General features: G+C 44.4%; 1 pseudogene; it reads right to left on the bottom strand.

The window, feature by feature from the left end:
- Positions 1-590: 590 nt before the first annotated feature.
- LOC123486327 lies at positions 591-4,102 on the bottom strand (annotated as a pseudogene).
- Positions 4,103-20,583: the final 16,481 nt, after the last annotated feature.

Below are 20,583 nucleotides of genomic sequence, written 5' to 3'. Positions count from 1 at the left end.
TGCAACATTTTCTTATACTTAATGCACATGTGGAGAAGAAAAAATCAACAATGTATGACATGACAAACATTAAATGATTGATTTGCTGTGGCAGTTCAGGGAAAAAGGAATGCTTTTTTAAAAAGTCTCATGAGATATACTTGTCGCCAGGTCCTTTGAACTCCTTGCATTAAGACAGAAAACAACTGATAAGATTTGTCTGGAAAGAAAATCTTAAAGTTTTAAAGGCAATCTAGAGACGTCACCTTCAAGTTCCTCTGAGTTTTAGATAGAGTGAATGTCCGAGCCTCGGTTTGAGACGATTGTCCGAGCTGCTTTCCGAAAGGCATCAGCGGCTGTAGTAGTTCATTCCTTTAGTGGACTCCATTTCCCAGAGGCCTCAGCATTCCTCTTTGATGTAGATTTGATCTTCTGTGTCAGACTCTATGTGATCCAGCCTTTCAGTTTGTCCACTCATAATCTCATCTGGGGTTTTCATGAACCTGAACCACACATACACACAGTGGTTAATCATTAGTTAACTCAAACTGGACAAGTGTATATATATTTTTTACTTCAAATCATTATTGGGTTTTAACTCAACCCTACCATACCTGAATAAGAGTCTCTGTCCTGGCTCTTTCCTGATAATGTTCAGTTTGTAGTAGTGTCTCAGTGCTCGTGACATCTTCTCGTATGTCATATTGGTCCTGTTCTTGTTAAAACCAATGGAACAACTTACAACTTTAACACAGAACTTTTAGAAAATCAGCACTGTGGGAAAATGCCTTTTCCAATCAAACACTGGGGGGTGTAGTTCGTTACCTTGTGGTTCCCCACAGGCGAGCCAGGCCATTGGGGTCCATGATGCGGAAGACTTTGGTCTCTGTGTCCTCCCAGCGGATGTAGTTCTCGTACCGGCTGTCTGAGAGGAGCTGGTAGACGTAGTCCCACAGCAGCCTGCAGTCTGGGAACACAGTACCTGTTAACTTCAACTTTAGCTGTCTTTTAGCCACACTTTATCCAGAGTTGGTTGAAGCCGTGAACACCACCCTCTAAGATGAACCCTTAGTAGTTAGGAGCGTTAGTTACCTGCTATCCGTCCAATGGGCATTGCCTGCTCCTCTGGTGGCGAGGACGGGCACGATGACGTGGTGGTTCCTGTACAGCGCCTCCTCCTGCTGATGCAGAGCATGTTGCTGCTGCTGGTGGTGGGCCAGTGCCAGCTGGATGTGGCCTTTCCCCTCACGCCCATTTTCATGGGGGCCTGAAGTGGTGGCCCCACGGCCATGCCTGAAGTCTCCAGCAGCACCTCCTCGCCCTGGGCTGAGCAGCAGGGGGTGCATGATGGCACTGGGCATGAGCTGGATGACACGATGGGGGGCAGCGTCCTGGCACCCGGGGCTGCCTGGGCAGGGGGCCTCGCGGGGCGTGGCGCAGCGGCCGTTAGGGGTGACCGGGGACACCGACAGAGTGTACAAGTCCTCGGGCAAGTGGTGGTTGTTGTCGGGCAGCTGGGAGGACGTCTGGAGGTGGTCCTCGGCACCAGGGCGTGGGTGGTTGGGGTCCAGGGGGGAGAGGCGGGGTGTGGGTTGGATTGGCGAGCGAGAGCTGTGTCGGAGCTCGATGGTGGGAGGTGCTGGGGTAGGGGGCTCTGTACCACGTGGTGTCCGCCGTACCGTTTCTGCAATGAAGGACATATGTTTCAAACATATTTACATGACGTCCAGTAGATGTCACTACACCCACTTACAAACGTCATCATGTCTCACAATGTATGTGGGTGGTAGATTATTAGTGATTGGTTTGGACTGCCCTCTACTGGGTAGGATATTACAGTACTTACAGTATTTACAAGAAATAAATATCTTTGCTTCTGCTTACCAAACAACAAGGAAGTCATGAGCATCTTAATCATCTAACCCAATCACTTCCCCCTATAAATCATGTAGAGATGAGGAACTGTAGATAATGAACTGCTAGACCAAAGATTGTTTAAATATAGAAGCATTTCCTTGTGGAGCAGGTTTCACTGTCAACACTCCAACCTCCCACACCTCAATTTCCTTCTATCCATGGCAGGGAAAGGAGTCCAAAGTGTAGCACGAAGAAGTAAGTCCCTCCCTTTTCAGGTGGATGGTAAACAGAGACTTAAACACCTCTCTCTAGAGTCTAGAGTGAGTGCAATTGAACCACGTTACTTTTGTCAGATTCACTTAAAGCAAACTTGAGATGCTTTCTCGCAATTGTATTGCTACATGACCAACTGATTTTCGCTGATCGTGTGTAATTAAATACTTGAATTGAAGCCACTGTCTAAGATTGTTGAGTAACTCCTGTGAAACAGAAGTCAGATCAGTTGGGTTCTTCAGGGGAATTTACTCATGACAAATTCCCCTTGACAAGAACAGAATTGTGAAATCCTTCTGCCAGACAAGTTTGATGAATAACAAAATAATAATGTCAGGAAAGTGATGCAATGGTCATACGTTCAATATTCCACTCCATGGTGGGCCTCAAATGTTGTCGTTTTTCCCCCATAGGCTAATAAGTCGATTTCATATTGGTCTGATTGAACTGGCTCTCTAAGATCACGTTATAATAATCAACAACCATCCTAAAGTTGTTGAACTCAACGCCACCGTGTTCCCCCCATTCAATTCAACGCTTCCCTGTAATCGTCACTCTCGATTCTTTCTTCAGTTTGTGTGATCTCAGGAACATCGTCAGGCTGGTGTTCAGTAGGGAGAGTGAAACGTAATGTACAACCTGAACTTGTCTGAACACAGATTTTCATTTGCCGTTACAAAGCCTTTTGCTACAGTGTGCCTATTGAACATCACTGACCTTCCAGTTTGTGGTGCTGGAGAGCTCCCCTCTGGCAGAGGGTGAAAGGAGTTGCCGGGGAAGTAGGCGGAGGGTAGGGGACGTGTGGCTTCCTCTGCTTCAGGATGTGCTGCAGCAGCTCGTACAGGACGTCCCCTGCAGGAGACACAGGTCAGAGGTTAGAGGTCAGAGGTTACCGTATGAGCCCCTCCAATGGCGTACCACATAGACATGGCAGCAGCTGTCAATCAATGTCATCAAAAGGATCAGGCTCCGACCAGTGATCTTTACTGGAGTCTAAAAACATGTCTGGACCAAACAGATGGGAAATTATGCCGATCAGGACAAGAGTCATAGTGTTGCTAATGATTCAGCATGCCAAGAGACAGTAACTTAGCACGTATATGCTCAATGTGTAAAAATTGCATTACCAAGCCACCCTGAAAGATTTAACTCGTTACCTGTATATGAAGGGCTCAGAGAGAGTATTTCCCCTCAAAGAGAATGGAGGGACTTTTTTTTTTCTCTTCGATTTGAGAGGCTTCCCGTCAGAACATCAAGGAAATGGTTCTCATAAAGGAAGTGAAGCCGCAGGCACACACACACACTCCAGCACACACGTACAGACACAGTCACACACACAAGGAAGTGAAGATGCCACAGGCACACACACACACGCACACATACACCCCTTTCAGTTCTCACTTTCTGGCCCTGCTGTTTAACACAGCGCTGCAGGGGAAATTCCTGGTGTTAGCAGGTGACGGTTGAGGTCGGTTTGCACTTCCTGATCGGCCGTTTACCCAACCAGTCTCCTACTTCCTCCCCCAACAACAAAGACAGACAGCAACTCCACTAAGGCAGCTGCTGAATCGCCTGATATTGTTCTTCCTCTTGCTTTCTTCCAGCTGAGCAGATCTACTGACATATTTTACAAATATCGTCTAATCAAAGACATTCAGTGTATGCTCTAGACACAAGACTATTATCTTAGGTCACTGTGCCATTTCTCCAAAGTAATTCCCCCCTTCAATATTAATTAATTGTTAAACATGAGCATGTTGTTAGAAAAATGTGTTATAATAACATAGCAACCCTTTGATTTAACAAGGGCCGTGGGAAGTGGGCGTACCGGAGTGGGGCGAGCGGTAGCGGAAGTCCTCCTTGGTGAGGAGGAGCAGGGCCTTGCCGTTCATCTGGAAGCTGCCGCTGGTGTTGGGCCGCAGGGCAAACTCCCTCTCCGCCCAGCGCAGCCACTGGCCCACGTCCTCCCTGCTCCAAAACACTGGCTGCAGGCCTGGGGGTGGAGGGAGAGATGAGTGGTAGGAGAGAGAGAGAGGAAAGAGAGAGGAGGGGGGAGACCGGGGGAAGTAAAGGAAGGAGAAAAGGGAGAGAGGAAGGAAGGAGACAGAGGGGGCAGTAAAAGGGGAAATGAGGGAAGGAGATCAAAGTAAAAGAGGGATTGATTAGAGGATTAGCGGAGAGGGGGAAGAGAAGGGGTATGAGGTGAGATAAGCAAAGTGCAGGAATGGAGGAGGTGGAGAACAAGAAAGAGGAAACTTAAGTCAGACGTGCTCACATACAGTACATTAATTTCATATTTGCTTCATGTTTGTCAGTATTTGTGAGCTAACCTTGGTAGACATGTAGTTTGCAAAGGAAAGCCTGTGACTTTCTCTCAGTCAGTCTAAAACATAGTGTATGAATAAATGTGTATTAGACTAATCTAATACATAGTGCATAATAGGCAAGGATACACTGAGGAATACCAGAGGAAATAGTGCTGACATTGTTCACCCTGCAGTCTCTGAAATATTTATTTCACTGCCGTGGGAATTTACGAGAGCGAAACATCTGCACTGATGGATTGCCCAAACGTATTAGTGACTGACTGCAATGAGCAATAGCCCAGGAATCAACGCTCACCACAAATGTGTGTCTACGACCATGACTTACAAAATGATAACCTTGTTCCTTGTAACCTAAACAATAACAATGTGGTTAAATCAAACCTTGAGGTGCATTCCATTCATTCTTTTAGGAAATGGATGTCATAAAATCACATTACATTCTTCGTTAAACCCACACATGGACAATACAATAGTCTTACTCAAAAGGGAAAAAAACAATGGTGTGTGTGACTGCGCAATCAGAGAGCAGTGGATGTCTAGAAAGTAAACAGCATGTAATTCATATCAGCTGGAAAGCCTTACCATGGGTTTATACGGCATATGAGTCAAGTCATTTTGTTTTCCCAGTCTTGCTCATCATAATGCAATAGGGATTACTATATGTTTAGCACATAAATCATTGACAGAAAAGTCAGTGTTGTTTTGTGTCAGGAAATGTTTTCTCTGGCGTCTGTAGCAGGAGGGTATCTCTCCAGGAAGAGGGTTGAGAGCCCTGATCTAGATGATGTCATTGGGTACTGGGTGGCCTATATTTACATGAATATACCTGTGTATTTGTACTAGGATTTACAGTATCGTTGTGCCCTCATGGACTCCCTCACACACACACAGCAAACCACCAGAGCAGCATCCATCACGCCCACACCAGACAAAGAGCGGCAGTTTCACGTCTCACTTATCGCCAGGCCTCAAACACTTCCTCTTGGAATGGGACAGTTGTTATCTTTGGCCGGCGGCGCACGCAACGTCAATGTCACACAAGTAATCAGAACCCGTGCTCTGTTCACCCCCGCCCGTCAAACAAAGGACGTTTTAAACAGGGAACAATCAATATAAAAAAGAAACTTCTCTTAGATTGCCAGTTTCCCATTTCCCTCTTCCTTTCCATATTCAGAAAGATAGAAGATAGAGAGAGATAGATAGAGAGACATTGGCAGGGCTTGTGATAGCCTTGTGAAGGGAAAGTTTATCCTTGAATATAGCCTATGGACATAACCCACAGTAAACAACTTGATGAGTAGATGTGTCATGGAATGTTTTATGTAGTCTATTCCATCACTACACAGGGTACACAGTGTCTACTTACATAGTCTCTACAAACAGTCAAGCCAGAACCAGAGTCGAGAAAAATACTACAGATTGTCACAGGGGCCAATTGGCACCCGAGGGGTAACATATGACAGGTAAAGAGCCCTCTTATGAGTAAAGAGCTGTAAATCATATAACAGTTGGATACCGGTGTTCAAGAATAACATTGTTTGTAGGAATTTTAGAATGCCAAACAATGTCCCAATGAAATATGTTTTCATATCCTTTTACCCTTTCAATCTAGATGTCTTTTTCTAATTCCAGCTCTGGATTTTAGATTGAACAACCAAACAATGCCATTGACTCCCGTGGTGAAAACAGAAACGCCATCAGTAAGTTACCAGTAGCACCTAACAAGGGAACAGATCTAATTACCATATGCTCAGCATCCACCAGCTGTGTCGCCTACGGGTGACCCCTTAATCACATGACCTTAGTGATGTGTACAGCGTGCAGGGAGGCCCTGGTTGTGAGGTCACTGCCGTGGTATGTTCTCTCCAGGGCTGGAGAGAGAGGGGAACAAGAGAAGGAAGGCACAACGCTGCCAAAACCCCTCTGAGATCCGGCCTGCCAGACCCAGCCATCTGCACAGGGCCCAGTGGAGGAAGGAGTGGGGGGAAAAGGAAGGGGGCCCAAACAAACGTGTCCCACAACGCACTTGGGCAGGAAGCGATCCAGCATGGGCTCCGTTTCAGCACAGGAAACTTCCTGTGGTACGGTTAGGGAGAGACGCTGTGAGGTTTATCAACAGTCAGCAGCAACGGAGAGAGCAGAATGAGAAAAGGGTAGAGCGCGGAGGGGGATAGAGAGAGGGATGGGAACCAGAAACAACAACGGAAAAGTGGTAGAAAAAGGGAGAGATATGGAGAGGTAAATTATGAGGGGGGAGAGGGGGAAGAGCAAGCAGTAACCAGAGGGAGAAAAGAAGGGGTTGAAAAAGAAGGAAAGCCCAACAGGAATAGAAACGGATATTAAGAGTCAGCAGACACAAACACATGCGCAGAGAGAGAGAGAGAGAGAGAGAGGGGGGAAGAGACTCACAGAGGCAGCCAGAAAAAGAGAGAGTGACAGTGCCTCTTTGATTAGCCCTACATCTTACTCTGTCCCTCACGGGCTCAGAGAAGTTTCCCCCTTTCGCCCAATCCTTTTCACATTTCAGTTGTGTGAAGAACATGCAACAGATTTATTGTTTCAGTGTTCATGACCAAATCAATTTCAGCCCCGCTCTCGTTTCACCATCCGTGTCTTTGTTGGACACCATCTCGGGTTTCTGGTGTGCAGTCTGTTTGTGTATGGGGATGAAACACTCTCGAACACGCCTGGCGGATCCAACCGAAAGGCCCTTGACTAAACCGTGGGCTACTAATCCTCTCTGATGACACATAATTTTCACTCTGTGGATTTGCAGGCCCCCGCACGCACACACACACACACACACACACACACACACACAGTGGTGCTTGCTGTTGCCGGGGCAACTCGTAAGCGCTTGGGATGAATGAAGGAGAAAAGGGATGAGATCACTTGTATCTTGTTTCGTTGTTACCCTCCACAACCCCCCAACCTCTTTAACGCCTCTCACCCTACCCCTCTCTCGGCAAAACAGAACATTCAGGGGAAATATGTGTCCATTCTGTAGAACTCTAAGGTCAGACCAGTAATGTGTGTGTGTGTGTGTGTGTGCAGTTTTACCTGGAATGAATAACAACATATTTTTTGTGAATGTACTGTAAATGCTATAGAAGTCTGCAAATGCTTTTGACAGCTAAGGACTTTGGTCAAAACATCCTGAATCAATGCTCTCTCTAGTCAATCACCTCTGCTGCAAATGTTTGCTTTCCCTCTTGAATGAAGAGGCGGATATTGCTCTTTCATTCTTGATTGAAAATAGCTTTTCTTCATGCAGAGTAGGAAGGAGAAGAGGAGGGAGGGAGGAGGCCTTTTACCGTCACAGACATGAGGGTGTGACACCTTACACATTTCCCCCTACTCACACCCTCACTCTCCCGGTTTCTGTCCTTCACTTTATCGCCCCTCCAACAAACTACATACTTCACCTCATCGGAAACTGCCTGTCCCAAGTCTAGCCGGATTGGATTTCATCCAGTCAAAACAAGCATAAAACAGATTACCAATCAAACGCTTGGTTTATGGGGGAGGAAGTAGTCCAACCTGTTTGATAGTATGTTGCTCATTGGGGGGCAAGTTGGCTCATGTACTGTAGTTTGTTTTCAATAAGTTCCTGCCTTCACTGATTCTATTTATGCTTTTTTTTATAAGAGAAGGTCCGCCCTCTTTAGAAAATGCAGGAACGAGTAGTACTGTACTAATGCTGCACCTCAAAAGCTACACTTGTGAATTTTAAATGCACACCTGCCAGCTACCATGATTTCCCTTCTCTTTGGGCAAACAGACCACTGAACATGTACATGCTAGATAGAGGTTATTGTTCAAAACAGACGAGCTAGCTATGCCCTTAAATGTTTCAACGGACTGCTTTTTAAAATCTTATTGTGGACACTGGTTCTCAAACGAGAGCTTAGAGCCATAGAATACCAACCAAGAACTTAGAATAAATGCAATGTTTCACATTAACAGACCTTACAGGATTGAAGGTCATGTATGACATGCTGCATACTAAATCATGCAGATGTATTAGGAACATACAGTTGAAGTCGGAAGTTTACATACACCTTAGCCAAATACATTTTAAAAACTCAGTTTTTCACAGTTCCTGACATTTAATCCTAGTAAAAATTCCCCTGTCTTAGGTCAGTTAGGATCACCACTTTATTTTAAGAATGTGAAATGTCAGAATAATAGTAGAGAGAATAATTTATTTCAGCTTTTATTTCTTTCATCACATTCCCAGTGGGTCAGAAGTTTACATACACTCAATTAGTATTTGGTAGCATTGCCTTTAAATTGTTTAACTTGGGTCAAACTTTTCAGGTAGCCTTCCACAAGCTTCCCACAATAAGTTGGGTGAATTTTGGCCCATTCCTCCTGATAGAGCTGGTGTAACTGAGTCAGGTTTGTAGGCTTCTTTGCTCGCACACGCCTTTTTCAGTTCTGCCCACACATTTTCAATAGGATTGAGGTCAGGGATTTGTGATGGCCACTCCAATACCATGACTTTATTGTCCTTAAGCCATTTTGCCACAACTTTGGAAGTATGCTTGGGGTCATTGTCCATTTGGAAGACCCATTTGCGACCAAGCTTTAACTTCCTGACTGATGTCTTGAGATGTTGCTTCAATATATCCACATAATTTTCCTTCCTCATGATGCCATCTATTTTGTGAAGTGCACCAGTCCCTCCTGCAGCAAAGCATCCCCACAGCATGATGCTGCCACCCCAGTGCTTCACGTTTGGGATGGTGTTCGTCGGCTTGCAAGCTCCCCCTTTTTCCTCCAAACATAACGATGGTCATTATTAACAGTTCTATTTTTGTTTCATCAGACCAGAGGACATTTCTCAAAAAAGTATGATCTTTGTCCCCATGTGCAGTTGCAAACCGTAGTCTGGCTTTTTTTTGGTGGTTTTGGAGCAGTGGCTTCTTCCTTGCTGAGTGGCCTTTCAGCGATATAGGACTCGTTTTACTGTGGATATAGATACTTTGTACCTCTTTCCTCCAGCATCTTCACAAGGTCCTTTGCTGTTGTTCTGGGATTGAATTGCACTTCTCGCACCAAAGCACGTTCATCTCTAGGAGACAGAACGCGTCTCCTTCCTGAGCGGTATGATAGCTGTGTGGTCCCATGGTGTTTATACTTGCGTACTATTGTTTGTACAGATGAACGTGGTACCTTCAGGCGTTTGGAAATTGCTCCCAATGATGAACCAGACTTGTGGAGGTCTACAATTTTATTTCTGAGGTCTTGGCTGATTTCTTTTGATTTTCCCATGATGTCAAGCAAAGAGGCACTGAGTTTGAAGGTAGGCCTTGAAATACATCCACAGGTACACCTCCAATTGACTCAAATGATGTCAATTAGCCTATCAGAAACTTCTAAAGCCATGACATCATTTTCTGGAATTTTCCAAGCAGTTTAAAAGGCACAGTCAACTTAGTGTATGTCAACTTCTGAGCCACTGGAATTGTGATACAGTGAATTATAAGTGAAATAATCTGTCTGTAAACAATTGTTGGAAAAATTACTTGTGTCATGCACAAAGTAGATGTCCTACCAACTTGGTTTGTTAACAAGAAATGTGTGGAGTGGTTGAAAAACCAGTTTTAATGACTCTAACCTAAGTGTATGTAAACTTCCGACTTCAACTGTACATCAGCCCAGCTAAAGTGGTTTCAGAGATGTTCAAGTGAATAGCTGTTCTCAGTTTGACCTCGTTGTTCAATCCAGAATTATTCTGTATTAAACCACAATGACCAAGGCCATGTCATGGAAATTTGCATGTCATCTATTCTAATGATATCTGCAGTAGCCCCTTCACTTAAAAAGGTAAACTGCCCCTTAGGGCCATTTGAAACAAGATAACTTGTTTGTATGTGCCATCGATATGAGTTAGAAGCATTAATTCTAGTGTCAAAATTAACTACAAAGTGTAAATAGGATAATTTTGGTCATAAAGTCAGTCTCGTCCAAAACTGAGTTCTGTAAATTAGTTTGTCATCAATCTACTGGGGGGGTTGGGTATGGATTATGATCATTGCCCACTAACACGTCATAGCAGCCAGAACCTCCAGACAGTGAGACAGACCTGCCCATTACACAGCGCTTCAGACTTGTTTACATAAGACAACACGTCGCCAACGTTATGATGAAATAACCCTTGGCCCTAAGCCCTTTATGGAGTGGCCACTTTTTGATGTTTGATAGTGTCAATCACTCGAGTCTGCCACTTTTTTGGGCAAAATGAGAATTGAGACGATCAGAGAGCACTTTTCCAAAACCCATTCGCAAGCATCTTGTTTCTCCCCATGACCTGTTTTGTAACATGATTCCCTATGAAACACTGTCAGACAGCTGCACACTCTGGTAATAGATAGTGAGAAAAAAAATGTAAACGGCACCGAAGCACACAATTCGCCAGTTACTTGATAAGCCAATTGTGGGCTGGCTGCTCAATGTGCCTGCTAGCTTCTACTTGTTAGCTTCATTGACAAACACAGAGTTGGAACTTCGCTAGCTAGCAAGTGATTTTGTACACTGATAAACAGTGTGTTGCTTGTGCTTTATTTACAATAGTTTGACAGCTTGCAGATGATGTTGTAAAGAAATTATTTGTTCTCAGAAATCAGTCCTGAGCGCGGAGCCAGACTTTCCCGGCTCGATGGACTGTATGCAGTGCACAGACTAGTTTTTCATGCAAATGTTTTTACTTAAGAATTAATGCACCAGACACCTTAGCTAGATGCAAAATTGCACGACTAAGACCTCCTCGGCAAAATTGTCTAAATTAATTAATATTTTGAGGAAGTGGTTGTTGTTGCAACAGTGACTCAGGAGGGACAAACAACACATGCCAGGGTACAATAGACCCCTTTCTGTGTTTGCAATCATTGCCTCACGCAGGGCGATCACGCTGCAAGTTGGTGGCTTCTTGACAGCAAAAAGCCTCTATTTACATGTTGGATTTTTTTTAATGTTATTTTGTCTCATCGCTGCAACTCCCCAACGGGCTTGGGAGAGTCAAAAGGTGGAGTCATGCATCCTCTGAAACATGACCCGCCTAACTGCGCTCCTTAACCCGGAAGCCAGCCGCACCGAACGTGTCAGAGGAAACACCGTTCAACTGGCGACCGGGATCAGCCCGCATGCACCCAGCAAGGAGCCACTAGAGCGAGATGAACCAAGTAAAGCCCCCCCGGCCAAACCCTCCCCTAACCCAGACGACGCTGGGCCAATTGTGCGCCGTGCTATGGGACTCCCGGCCGGTTGTGGCACAGCCCGGGAATGAACCTTACTGCAGCCAAGAGTCCTGCGCATCTGTCAGTGTGTCGTATACTGGAAAGAGTCTATATGCAAACATAAGACAACCACATCAAACCACACCCCCAAGACAACTCTGGTTTGGCTTCAGTCATGGTCTCTAGCATTTCTTATTGAGCAATCTTTTAAAAAAGCCAAAGGAAGTGCAGTCACCCTTTAAAGGAAGAATGGGTAGCATTAGCAACATAGGCCTCCTGTGCCAGTATGAAAACCACTAAGTCGTAAGAGCGCAAAATGTAAAAAATTGCTATGTCTTTTAAGCATCAATCTGTCTGGTGGGATCAGTTTGCTCCCTGGCTGGTTTGGGGTGGGGAACTATGACCCCCACTTTCCCCCCAAAACCCCTTCTTTCCTTGATGTCATGTGGAGTGTGTTTCAAACAGGAAGAGAACGGGGCTGCTCTCCACTTGGCTGTTGGCATGTGAGAACAGTTTCCCTTTCAGAGGGAGAAAAAGGAACGAGGGGGAAAAACAACAACATTTATTCAGGAAGCGCCGTCTGCCCACTCAGGAAATTCCTGAGGACGAGAACGGCTTCAGGGGCAGGAAATTTCCGCTCTGCAAGGCACTGGCGTATACACACAGTCACACGTCTACACACACACACATATATATATATATATATATATATATATATATATATATATATTTTTTCACACAATGACTGCACACACACAGACACTCAAATACCCTTTTGTATGTACTGTACAGTAGATATGCATGCAAACATCTTTACAAATACAGCAAGACTCCAGAAACGAATATGCAGGCACACACACACACTGTACAATTACTCACAGAGTGACATGCGGACACGCACACACAGAGAGATTGACTAATACACAAGCACACACCAACATGCCTGTGCACAAAGAAAGTCTCACACTCTCAGCCACCCACACACACACACACACACACACAGTAGAAACCCAGCTGTGAGCAAAGCAAACAATCTATTGAGAAAGGTTTACAAAGATCAACAGCAGCAAGCCAAGTTTCCAAGAAGAGGCTTCTTTCTCTGTCACCAAGCAAGAGATTTGTCATGTTCAATAAGCTTCGATGTTTCATGTAAACTGTGCTCTGCATACAACTTCCCACACAGACACTCACTCCATATTCTTTGACCTTGTGTTACTTTGCACAGGTGTCTCAATGTTACATCCCAATCAGTACCCACCCGACTTGTGACGTCAGTAAATAGTGTGAATCCCTTATTGCAGTGAGCCTAAATGACACCGCTACGCTTCTCAGTGTCTGCTAGGCGGGTGACCTTGAGGCTGACACATAGCAAGACAATTAAGTAAACACGATTAATGCATCTGATGGAATTGTGGGTTGAAAAGTCATCCACTTAACTCAAGTGCAAGCAAACAGTAGAATTGAGTGTTTTACAGTTGTGTTTATTTCCTTTTCATTTGCATGGTCTGTAGTTCAACAATATGCGACAACTAACAGACAGGAAATTGGAGGATTCAAGTGAAAATCCACCAATGTGATGGAGAGATGGAACCCTAAATTAACTACTTCAAAAACATTCACCCAGACACACAGGTAAAGACAAACCTCTCCCATTCAGAGTGGGGTGCTTTCTAACACTCCTGGCTAAAGGGGATAAAAAGGAGAGTAGCCTTCTTTGAGAGTGAGGAGCAGGCTGCAACTCTCCCTCTGATCTAATCCACTTCCTCCTCAGGAAATGGAGAAGGCGGATTTCTGCCCACACTGCAATTTCCTCTCTCCCTATAAAAAAAGTGTATTTCTTTCTTTCCCCCTGGACAAATTGCCTTTGAATGTGGACAGTTTGTCTCTCACAGTACGTGTGCCAGTTGGATCCAGCTGTGTGATGTGTGTGTAGGGGAGCAAACATGTTATACGTTGTTTGAGGAAAAAAAGGGTACTTGATCATTGTCAGGAAGAGCGATGGCTTTGAGCCAAAGGAGGTTCTAATAAGAGGATTGGGTAGTGTAGGCCTACAGGTGAAGGTTCGTTGATCTATTTAACAGAGTTAAAGACAGAGTCAACATGTAGAATGGAGGGAAATCTTCCCTAATCTAAAGATTCAAATAAAACGTTGATTGGAAGCTCACAGTCCAGGAGACCACATTTTCCACGCCCAGATAAACGGCCCTAACAGACAACCTCAGACCAAAACAGACATGTTAAACGTTCTTCCCTTTTTCTATGACAATGCAAAAGGGGAAGTGGAACTGGGGAATTTCCTCTGTACGGTCCATGTGCATAGACACTACAGGTCATTTCTTTTAGACATTGAGTTTACCACAAACTGTGTTAATATACTGGTCTAATTTATGAGTACTGTACCATATCTTTGCCAAACACACATCAACAAACCACCAATATTTAGGTAAATTACTCTCATATAAGTTCCCACAACAACCCATTCGGCACACACTGGTAGAATCGACATTGTTTCCACGTCATTCCAATGAAATTACGTTGAACCAACGTGGAATAAACGTTTAATTGACGGCTGTGCCCAGTGGGAAAATGTATATACAAACTCACTGAAGAAATACAAATATGAATCTCACTAGTCTTCTAAACCCTAAAAGTCCTACATGTTAAAAGGTGCCTGGTTAAATATTAATCGTTTTTCATAAAGAGCAGGCCCAGTGACTCTACAACTCTTTAAACACACAGCCTATATCCTGGCCGTGATCCAACCCCGCCTGTTGTTTTATTGGCTCAGGCAGTGGCCGGTTGAGACTTGCCGTCAGCTCCACCAGACAGCACACGGTTGTCATGTTCCCTCCTCTCCTTGTCCTTCTTCCTTCCTCCCTTCCTTCCTTCCTTTTTGCGGCCCTTGGGGATTTTACTGGTCTTAAGAATAGGTAGAAAACATGGCTTCTACCAATGCTCTCACTTTTCCAACCATGTCAGATCAGTAAACACCTCAAATCAAAGTTTATTCGTACAGTGAAATGCTTACTTGCCGCTCTTCCTCAACAGTGCAGAATAATGTAAAGTAGCAAAGTTAATCAATATACGCATCTGCCCTCTCGATACAAATCAAATCCTCTCCACCTCACCTCATATTTACTGTCTTCTTGCTTTCCTTCCTGTGCATCCTGTCCTATTCTGTCCTGTATTACCTCCCTCACTCTCCTATTTCTAGACTCTCCCCCGTCCAACCCATCTTCTACTTCCTTTCTTCTCCTACCTTCTTTCCATTCTATACTCCTCCATTATACTGGGCTATTATTCTGTGCTGTTCTCTATTCTCTTGTACTGAGCTGGGTTGTGCTGTCCTTCAGTACCCTGAGGTGTTATCGTACTGAACACTGCCGTGTACTGAGTTGTGTTGGCTGTCACTGTCCTGCTGTGTTGCATTCCACCGTGTTCTACTGTGTAGTGTTCCAGTACAGTGCCTCTGCTACAGTATGGTCCAGTAGACGTCTTGTGTTGGTCCCTGACCCTTGGTCTGCTTCAGCAACTCAGAGGGGGGATACATGAGTAGGTCTGTCTGTCCACATGGGGAGAGTCATGACGTGACATGCAAGTAGCTATAGTAAATCATGGCTTTCAATCTGCCATTTTCTGAGGTCAAAAGCTCTCAAAACAAATGTTTATGGGATAAGGAAAATGCAGGCTGCAAAGACAAAGAGATTTCTTTGTTGATTATGACTGTCATGTTTTCTCTGTGTGCGCCTGTGGGCGTCATGAATTGTGTGTGTGTTACGTGTGTGTGTGTGTGTTTGGCATGCGTCTGCATGTGTGTGTGTGTGTGTGGCATGCGTCTGCATGTGTGTGTGACTCACGCAGGTGCACGGGCAGCCTGGCAGGTTCGTCCTCCATTCGGCTGCCTGGCCTGGCCGTGGGAGCATGGACGGGGGAGGAAGTGGAGTTTGGCAGGGGGCTCGCGGAGGAAGGACTGAATGAGCTCCTCTCCTGCTATGAATAGACACACAGACACAAAGCATGCCTTAGTTACAAACCTCCACAAAAACCATCCTTAAACCCAAACAGCCTGAGAATCACCATGCAGAGAAACTATAACACCCTTTAAAGACATTCTTTATCTAAGCGATAAGGTACCTACACATAGCCAATCTTTTTATTCATTAAATCATATTTGACTTATTTGAGAAAGACGCTGGTGCGTTTGCATGGTCAATGCAGCCAGTCACTAAACAGGAGGTTGAACTTACTGGTAATTGTGCACAATTTGTAAGTCACTCTGGATAAGAGCGTCTGCTAAATGATGTTAATTTACTTATACAAAATGTTACCCCTCAACATGACAATGTATACATGTGCTGTTGTGTAATATGTTATTGTAACATCATTAATTTGCCTCTTTCTGTTCTGCATCTTCTATGGACAGCAACAGTTAACAGGTGAGTGTATGTCTGGGCCAATCAGTGCTGCTGAATATGATGTTTATATACACAGATTGGTGATTCATTCAACCAGTCAATCTAAAATGGCTAGTTCCTATTAGCCTACTGTACCAGGAACTCACTGTGGGATATGTAGCAATAAGCTTTTAATCTCATTTTATTACGCAGACCGCTCTACTCTTCAAGAATACTTTATGTATTCGGTAGCCTATAGCCAACAATAGCACACTATATCAAGTCTTACTTTTAGAAGATTTCGCATTTGTACAGCCCAGAATTGACAAGGCTGTGTACTGTCAAAAAGGTGTTCAGGTACAGATGGGGTCGAGAGGAAGCGAGAGAGTGAGTGTGTGTGTGCGTGTGTTTAGAGGAGCATACATATAGCCTACATTAACTCTGCTACGTCTCTCTGCAAAACAATATAATTCCAAAATATATCTAGGCCTACTCTCCTAGGCTACATCCCAACAATCCCAAATAGTTTCCTTGTCACCTGAAATTTGAAGATCCAACTTTAGACCGTCATTGTAATGTAATAACATGATAAACAGCATGCCTTTTTGCACTGCAACCATTTTACATATTTTAGGCCTAGATATTTCAGGTTTACATATACAAAATGTATTGTATAGAAAATTAATTATTATCTGTGTGTATGCTATATAATCGTGACAGATACATGTATATTCCCATGAATAGTTGCAACCAATAACATTAACCACATTTCTGGTGGTTTTCAAACAAGCCATATGCCGCGTTCACAACAACTGGGACTTCCGTGGGTTCAAGACAACTGGTAACTCAGATAAAAACGAGCTCCGCCTGGGAAAAATCTTTTGAATGGTCATCCAACTCGGAATTTCAAGTCGGAAACATGGGCATCTTTCTATAGCTCCGACTTTCCGACCTGAAAATCACTGACGTTATGATTTGACCTCGTTTTTTTCCGATTTCCCCGTTCTCTTGAAAGCACCAATAGCCTATGAAAATGAACGTCGTGACGAAAAACGTTTATCTCATGTGTGCTGCGAAGTCTAAACTTGCGCGCAGCATGGATGGACTTACCAGGCGCTACTGTAGTCTATAACACAGCGGCGAAACGTTCCCCCTCAGCAACAGATGATTACCAACACAAACGATGCAGTTGTCAACAACACGACTGCGTCTAGCGCATCTCACCGCTGGGTCCTAGAACTTGATTCTGCTTTATAAAATCAACAAATACCTTGGTTGTGATCTGCGATGGAGATTCTGACATGTCTCGCTAAATGCAGGAAGTTCTCCTCTTCCCACTTTCCTTTTCCCGTTCTCCTCTTTGAAATAAACCAGAAAAAAAAACACCCACATCCGACTCCCTGACTTGGAGAGGGTTACGGGCCACGTAATAAATACGTTTAAGGTTTGTTATCAATCCATTATATGCCCATGTTTATCATAAACGCGTTAAAGTTCTTTGTTTTCTGTTGGTGCTGTGCGCTACATTTCGGCGACGCGTTGGTTAATTCTCTTCCTGGAAGACTGGACTAAAAGGCGGACATCTCCGTGGTGCTGCTCATTGATATGGATGTGTAAACGGCGAAATGACGTAAATTCCCAGCATTGAGCCCAGCCCCCTTGTTGCACAGGGTTTGATTGCAGCCTGGATAAAAAGGCGTTCCTTGCATAGAATTATCTTATTGGCTTCCCGAGTTTCGTAGGCGTTTCTTGTTGAGGAGAAAGGTCTCCAAATAGTTCACTGCTAGAAAGAGACGCCTACGAGATCCAGGGAGCCAATTAGATAATTATATTCAGGGAACACACTTTAGTCTAGCCTGCAGCCAGAGTCTGTTCTGCAGCCATTTCTCTCTTAAAGGGAAACCCCCATATTGGGATATTGCTGATTGTGTTTACACACCGAGGGCCGAGTGTCTGCAGGTTTTCGCCTCCACCCCTTGTACTTGAGCAATACATTAAGATCACTAATTAGTAAGGACCTCCCCTCACCTGGTTGTCTAGGTCTTAATTGAAAGAAAAACCCAAAAACCTGCAGACACTCGGCCCTCCGTTGAATGAGTTTGTAACGCCAAGGTAGTGGGTTCGATCCCCGGGACCACCCATACACAAAAATGTATGCACGCATGACTGTAAGTCGCTTTGGATAAAAGCGTCTGCTAAATGGCATATTATTATGAGAACCCAACAAATGAGGTACTCCTGAGTGGCGCAGTGGTCTAAGGCACTGCATCGCAGTGCTAACTGTGCCACTAGATCCTGGTTCGAATCCAGGCTCTGTCGCAGCCGGCCGCGACCGGGAGACTCATGGGCGGGCGCACAATTCGTCCAGGGTAGGGGAGGGAATGGCCAGCAGGGATGTAGCTCAGTTGATAGAGTATGGCGTTTGCAACGCCAGGGTTGTGGGTTCGATTCCCACGGGGGGCCAGTATAAAAAAAATATGTATTCACTAACTGTAAGTCGCTCTGGATAAGAGCGTCTGCTAAATAAACTAAAATTTAAAATTTAACCCATTCCATAGCCATAAAAAGTGGGCCAATAAAAATGTAAATTAGTGGCCCAGGTGCCACTGGGGTTTCAAGAGGGCCCTGTTAATTATCAGGTAGAACAGAAAACCAGCAGGCTCCGGACCTCGTAAGGTAAGAGTTGAGTACCCCTGAGTAGGCTATTATATGCATACTATCGGCTAATTAGCCCTACTCTCCCTATATGTACTTTTGCATGAAGCCCAACATGGTGTTCAATGGTACACTTCCAACATAGGCCAGAGACAACAGGGGCTATCCCATATCTGCCACCAATGTAATATGAGAGGGTCTCAATCCTGCAGTGCAGCCGTGAGTGTAGTGTGTAACTCCCTGGCATCTGGTAATGGCAGCACACTCCCCAGTGGAGGCTGCTGAGGGGAAGATGGCTCATAATAATGGTTGAATGGAGTCAATGGAGTGGTATCAACCACATGAAAACCACGTGTTTGATACCATTCTATTTACTCCATTCCAGACATTATTATGAGCCATCCTCCCATCAGCAGCCACTGACACTCACATAGTATGCAGCTTTACACTATGAAAAATTATGCACAAATGTAAGGATGGAAATTGCGACAAATTCATGGCAATATATTGATAATAATGACATAAAAAAATTCTGATCACAAAGTGATTTGACTGACATGAATTTCCCATAGGCCTAGAGTTTTTGGATGGGATGCATCTGACATCTACTGGGCATAGTTGGTATTTGTTTACAGTAAGACAGTAGAGCAGGGTTCTCCAATTCCGGTCCTGGAGGGCCGAAACACCTCTGTTTTTCATCCTCTCCTTCTAATCAGGCGCTAATTCAGACCTGGGACACCAGGTGAGTGCAATTAACTACCAGGTAGAAATAAAAAACAGAAGTGTTTCGGCCCTCCAGGACCGGAATTGAAGAACCCTGCAGTAGAGAGTAGTTCAGGAGATTTTTGTGTGAGCTGGTGAAGAGAGATTCGAGAAGGGGAAGATAGAGGAAGCGGATGATGAAGTGGAATCTGAATACAATGGCGGTAGAATCAAGGAGAATTGGAGTATTGTTCAAAAGAATGGAAAACAGAGAAAAGTAGGGTACAGTGATGAGAATGACCCTTCGTATCTAGTAGGAGTACGGTTTGTTAATAAGGAGCAGCTGAGCAGAGTACGAATCTTGAAGAAACCATTTGAGTTCTCCAAACTGGTGGAGAGTGTGCTGGGTAAAGTGAAGGATGTGAGGGTCACGAGAGGCGGGCTTGTTTAGATTTTTTGTGATTCTGTGGATCAGAAGGAACGTGTGTTGTGTCTTAATTGATTTGATAAGTTTGAAGTGTTGTGTATGTCTCTTCGGAACAGGGCACCCCTCAAGGGGGTTATATCTGGCGTTTCGTGGGAAGTTGATTAGGAAGAGATTCCTGGAGTGATTGAAGCACGTCGGAGTAGTGAATGGGGAAAAAGTGAAGAGTTGATCAGTTATTTTGTTTTTTTTAAATGAGTCTCTCCCTAATGTAGTGCGGTTAGGGTATATTAACTACAGAGTTAGAGCATTTATCCCTAGACCAATGCAGTGTGAACATTGTAAAGCTTTTGTTCATGTAGAAAGTGTTTGCAGAAGGGAGAAGCCGAGATGTACAAGATGTGGAAAATATCATAATGTGTTATAAAAGTGAAGAAAATGTGACATGTTGTAATTGCGGTGGGAATCATGAAGCCACGTCTTCTGAATGCCCCACAAGGGTGAAAGAGAATGAGGTGGCCAAAGTCAGGGTTGTACAGAACATTTAATATGCAGAAGCTGTGAAAAGGGTTGAGGGTTTGAAGGTTGCACCAGAAGAGTCCATGGTAGTGGATAGGCCTTCGCTGCAGGGGTTGTCTTACACCAAGAGGATCCTGACATTTTAAAGGTTAAAAAGGTGGAATTTGTGGCCTTTATCGCAATGGTGATAAATGCCACTGCCAAGGTGGAGA

The sequence above is a fragment of the Coregonus clupeaformis genome, unplaced genomic scaffold (assembly GCF_020615455.1).
Source record: "Coregonus clupeaformis isolate EN_2021a unplaced genomic scaffold, ASM2061545v1 scaf1144, whole genome shotgun sequence".
In the NCBI taxonomy this organism is placed as follows: domain Eukaryota; kingdom Metazoa; phylum Chordata; class Actinopteri; order Salmoniformes; family Salmonidae; genus Coregonus; species Coregonus clupeaformis.
The sequence above is the reverse complement of the archived record's forward strand: the minus strand, read 5'-3'. Positions and strand labels throughout refer to the sequence as shown.